This window comes from Rhagoletis zephyria, unplaced genomic scaffold (genome assembly GCF_001687245.7).
Source record: "Rhagoletis zephyria isolate East Lansing unplaced genomic scaffold, Rhagoletis_zephyria_1.1 Rzeph_scaffold_01414, whole genome shotgun sequence".
NCBI lineage: Eukaryota > Metazoa > Arthropoda > Insecta > Diptera > Tephritidae > Rhagoletis > Rhagoletis zephyria.
The window spans coordinates 72,364-78,363 of NW_016158498.1; positions in this window are offsets into that span (position 1 = coordinate 72,364).

The window sequence follows — 6,000 nt, forward strand, 5'->3', positions numbered from 1 at the left end:
GATTTTTGACCCTCGGAGTCTACGTGCGTCAAAAATACTAGTAGCATGACTTCCGTCTATCACAACATGGTCGATTTGGTTTTTTGCTTTCCGATCTGGAGGCAGCCATGTAGCTGTATGGATATTTTTATGCTGGAACCTAGTAATGCATATTACCGTGTTTCGGGCCCGGCGAAGTCGATCAACCTTTGTCCGTTATCGGACATTTCGTCGTGGAGGCTGAATTTTCCGACAGTGGCGACAAAAGATCACTTCCTTGCCCACCTTGACATTGAAATCGTGAAGCACGATTTTTATATCGTGTCGGGAGGAGCGCTCATTTGTTCTCTCCAAGCGCTCATAGAAAGGATCCTTGGACGCCTCGTACTTATCTTCCGTCGGGGCATGGGCACAAGTGAGCGAGATGTTGAACGGCAGTACTCAGCGACGGAGTCTCTCTCCAACCACAAATCCAACACCGTATTCGCACTCCTTTACGTGACAACTGTAGTAGACGTCGCAAGGCTCCACGCGTACCTTGCATCGCATTTCTTGTATGGCGGTGATGTTAGCCTTAGTCTTCCCGAGGACATCAACCAGCCGGCCAGAGTCACCGTCTCCATTACGGGTCAGGACATTCCAGGTGCATACCCTCAAATTATTGTTCTTTATATGTTTGCCGTGGTCGTCATCAAAAAAAAGGGGTCTCATCTGAGGCTTTTTGTTATTTTTCATTGGTCGGGGTTTCACCATCCGGATATTGTGAACTGCGATGACCGAATCACGTCTGGCCACTCCCAGGTGAATGGTAGTCAAGAGCTTTTTCCATTTACGTTGACTTCTACGCACAGAACTATTCTGACTCGTTACTGCCTGGCGGCAACAACAATTCAGTTCGATGGTGACAGGTGAAATTGTGAACCTAAACAGGGACTATTCTAGCCATTTAGAAGGAGATCACGCACAAACACACGTACAGAAGAATTATTTATATATACATATCACAAGGTTTCGTATGTTTGGAAGGCGGAGATATCTTAACCTCAAAGTGCCAAAAAAACGGTTTTTGGTGATATTTGAGGTTATGTTATAAACACAAATATTTAAGCTCATTTCTACTTACATCATTTAGTACTACTCGTCCCGTTTAAAACTCATTTTCGTTTGCTGCGATTCGATATATCTTTCTCGAGATATACCAGTTTAAATGTGCAGTACTTCGGTATTAGCTATGAAGATTCATGCTTACGAAGCAATACCGATGTGCTGCATATTAAAACTGGCATGTGTCAAGAAAGAAAATTCGAATCGTACAAACCAAAAATGAATTGTAAACTCGAAGATTAGTGCCAAATGATGTCCTAAGTAGAAATGAGAAAACAAATTTGTTGTCCTTATAATAGGTTGTATTAATATATAGTGGCAAAACCCGTGTTCTTGGCACTTTGAGGTTAGGATATCTCAAAATCCTGACGTGCTAAAGCGGCCAGATTTGAATTGAGCGCCATAAAATCTACGAAATGGATGTATTTTACTCGGATGATGTTAAGGCTAACCTTATACATCGGTTGTTTGTAGAATTTACAATTGGATTGCAAAGTTAGAATTAACATCAGTGATGACAGATAAGTATTTCATGGATTTTTATATCAGAAGCTAATTTTTACCAAAACTGTATGAATATATATAAGCCTCTAGGGCTATATTTATTATTTATTCTTATTCAATAATTTCTGGGTATATTAATTTTCCACTTAGAGGCTATTGAAGTATAATGAGAGAAAACACAGTTTGTGGCAATGTGAAAGCTTTTTATCTTTTTCTAATAGTAAACCAATTACGAAGCTTTGATCGAAATAATATTTTATTTCTATAATGTATTATACATATGGAGATATTTAAGCACAATGGGCGCCTTGTGAAGTGCGATCATATCAAATTTTCAATTATTACGAAAATGAAATTTCTGCTTATTTGTGTGAATTTGCTTACATTTGTGTATGAATTTATGCTTTTCGATTTCGCTTTGGAAATCTTTAATAATATTATTATGTTTTGTTATTCTTATTGTTTGATTGTCATTTACGTTGACCTAATTTCTATTAGTTGTGTGTACGCTTGGACATACATATATACATATTTATGTATGTATGTAGTGATAGTATGTACATATGTATATAGCAAAACAACACTGACACCGCTTGCTGCATTGTCCATCAAAACCAACCGACCGACTGCAGCAGTGCTTAAACAAAGTGGGCGTGTAACCAACGAAGAGGGGGCGCATAGGAACAGCGCAAAATGATCCAAAATGTCAAACAAAAAGCTAAAAATGTAACTACATACATACATGCATACCTACAAACATTTAGTAGTTGATTTAGTAACATGCCGAATTTGTTCGTATGGCAGGCAGAGAACGGTCATTGCATTCGCTTTATACTTAGTCGTGTGTATGTGAAAATATGAAATACCCAATTACAGCCAACGGGTACGACTACGCTTACAACTTGGCCCGCATGTCAAGCACTAGTCAGTCAGTGCGCATATGAATATGCGAAATTTAGGATCATTCATGATAAAATTGTGAACTGCACAATTTTGTAAATGATAAAGAAAATTTTTTAGCTAAATCGTTTTCGTTTGAACATTTTTCGCTGTGCATTGTAATTGCACTTTCGCATGCGACTGTTTAACCACCAATGTGTGTATGTATGTATTTATGTATGTATGTTCATATGTTTGGATGATATGCATAGATGGTTAATGGATATACATATGTATGTACATACTTATGTATGTCTGCAAAGAGCTTGCAGTTGGACTGAATATCCGTTGCAGTGATCGCTTTTGTTTTGCAAATAGCTAAAATACGCTACAGGCGACACTATTTTATGGCGCTTTTTATTGCTATTCTTTTGCAGCTGTTAAGTTGGCTTCGCTGATCGCTTTTCAATGGGCGTTAAGATACTAAATGCTTCCGCTCGATGTCTATCCTCAAGTACGCCCGCCCGCTGCCTGACGGCGCCTGCCTACAGCGCAGTGTTCTTTTATGTATAACACCCGCGTAGCTGATACTGTGATGTGAAAAATATTTGCATTAAGGTTCCACTATAGCTTTTTCGGAAGAGCAAGGGAATGGAATCTAGCTAGATATTTCTTATGGTTTCGGGAAAGTTCTATTGACTCTTCTTAAAATAAGGAGCAAAACTTCTTGTTTAACTTTTTACTATAATAAATTACATTAAATACATAGTGAAAAGTTTCCTTTGACAAAAATTTTTGTTTCGTAAAAAGATTTTGTCTTCATAAAATATCGTTTCAAGTTGTTTAAAAAGCAAATCTTCTCAATTTTGTAGAAAGTAAATTTAAATTATTAAAACAATTTCTTCTGAATAAATTTCATATGATAAAAATTTAAATTACCTACTATCTAGAATAGTTTTGATACAACGACCGTCACAGCCGAACAAATAGAGCTACTTACTATTCAGTATTTTTAATAACGTAGCTTTGTAATACCATGTCCCCACCAAAAAGTTAACCATCTCAAATCGAACTTAACTACATCACTAACTATTGTTGTCCACACTTCGGTTTGAGGTTTATAAAATAGTATAAAAAAATATAGACAACAGTGTTTGGACGCCAAACTCGATTCAGGACTAAATCGCTGCAAAAATCGGAGCAAAAACAAATTTTTCGTACTAGATTGTTTTTTTTATTTTTTATTTTCGTTTATGACATTAATTGTTTGACTTAAATATTTTCTATTCATGCAAAAATAAGAACGCGAGGTAATTTTTAGCATTTTCTATAAAGTAGAACATATTTAACACTAATTTTTTTGTAAACAGCAATAGGATCTAAACCTCTTCTAGTTTATATAAATGAAAAAAGGAATATATTTGAAGTCGAGCGGAGTAGAGGAGTAGATTTCAAATTTTTTCAAAAACCGGGAAATCTAATCTGATCTTAGTTAAATCCAAACACTAGTAGGGAACGAATTTTTTTACATTTTAACGCTAATGACCCACAGATGGCGGAAAAATACAGGGTTGTATCAGACTTTCGACGTTGTTTCGAGTTGGTTAGCTTATAACCATCTCAGTGAAATGGTTAAGTGCTGTCATTTTTACATGGCGAAACTACGCTGGTTATCGGGATAACCAACTTAACAGCCATAACTACGTGGTTAGCTCCGGTGGGGACGTAGTATAAATTAACAATAAAAAATATATTATTTTACTTACGTTTTCTGCTAATTTTCGGCATTTTTAATTAGGGGTATTCTCGAAATCTTGCAAAGCCGTTGCACGTAGCACGGATTGCACGAAATGCAACATACCCCTATTGTATTTTAGCCAAGAGTGATAGAGACAAGATGGCGGGATGTTATGGAAAATACTTCAGTGGAACTACTAACTGTACGGAAATTTTGCACCCGACTGTACCCGCACCCACTTTAATGCAGTTATGTTGCTGTGGCATTTGCGGTTTTTGAAGGCATCACATTTTTTTTTGCAAATGTATTTTATTTTATTTTCATATTCAATAGAAATTTGTCCCAGTTTTACAATTAGACAATGAGCGACAACCACCATGAAGCGCATTGAAGGCGCTCAACGTTGCAGTTTAAGAATGAAAGTTCTGGAAAGCTGTAAATAATCAATGGGAATCTGATTGGATTTCCACAGCTCCGGCTATGTGGCTCTGCATATTGTGTCTCCAATAAAGGTATTTATTTGCTTTTTAAACTTTCGTTTATTTTCTAGGTCACATTTTTGTTGCATTATCCCTTGAAATATTTTTCTATCTAATATGTATTCTACATACATTAATAGTGCAACTGCTTATGATTTGTGGCCATATGGTGCTTGACAATAGAACATTTTAGAATAGCTTTAATCTTTCTTTTTGAAGCAATGAGTACTTTATTTATTATGAGCGTTTTGAAAATAAAGTACAGCTTCTTTTGGATATTAAAAAGCGTTTGGTGGAACCGCAGGTTGTATAAGGAATGTTCCATTTCTGCCGGCATATGTATGTACAATGTTCATTGTGCAGTTACTAAGATTATAATACTGGAGTGTTTCTTGTCTGATATATAAAAATCTCATGTCACAGTGGTTGTGGTCCAACTCCTCCTAAAAGAGAGATAAAAAAAATAATAAAAGGTAGAGATACAAATTATTTTAGTACGGAGTTAACATTAGGTTTGTTCCACACGAGCTATTAATATCCAGATTGTGATGAATATTGAGAAGAGCTAGCCCATTTTATCTGATGCCAGTGGAGAATAAGTATCTATTTCAGTCGAAACATGTACTTACACTTGATTCGCTAGGGAACTGATGTTTCTTTGATACCACTCAATTGAAGCTTTCAATGGTTTTTCACTTAAAGCTTTTTAACTTAAAGATTTTGTGTCATGTTGTTTAGCTTACACTTTCAATGATGAGTAAACAAACTTTCTTCGCGTTCAAACAAAAAATTTCGATAATTTCTGGTGTAAAACTTACAAAGAACTATAAAAAGTTTCAAGAGTAATTAGACGGTTGTTGTCAAGCTAATATATGGACGTGTACATATACAGAGTACACATGTAAATACGAGGGAAGGTTACGATATATTTGGCATTAGTAAAATTAAATATACATGCATATCTACATATTTCTCAGTAAACAGATATTATCTATACATGTGCGAGTGAAATAACTCGCGTTGTTTTCCAAAATCAATTAGCATATATTCGGTTTATCCGACTAAAGTCTTATTTCATCAAGGTGCTCCTTCAAATATTCACAACACGCTTTCAAAATTGTTGCGTTGTCTTGCCAAGCCTGAAAACTGTTCAGTTTACCCTTGCATATATTTGTAAGTGTAAAAACCCGGCAGGGAAAAGCCAAACTACTCAATAAACATTGTGGTAGATTAACTGTTGTAAGTGGATGCTTACTAACTCGACAATTTCGACCACCGATTAGCGACATTTGCCTTTGAAGTGTCAAAGCAAAACAA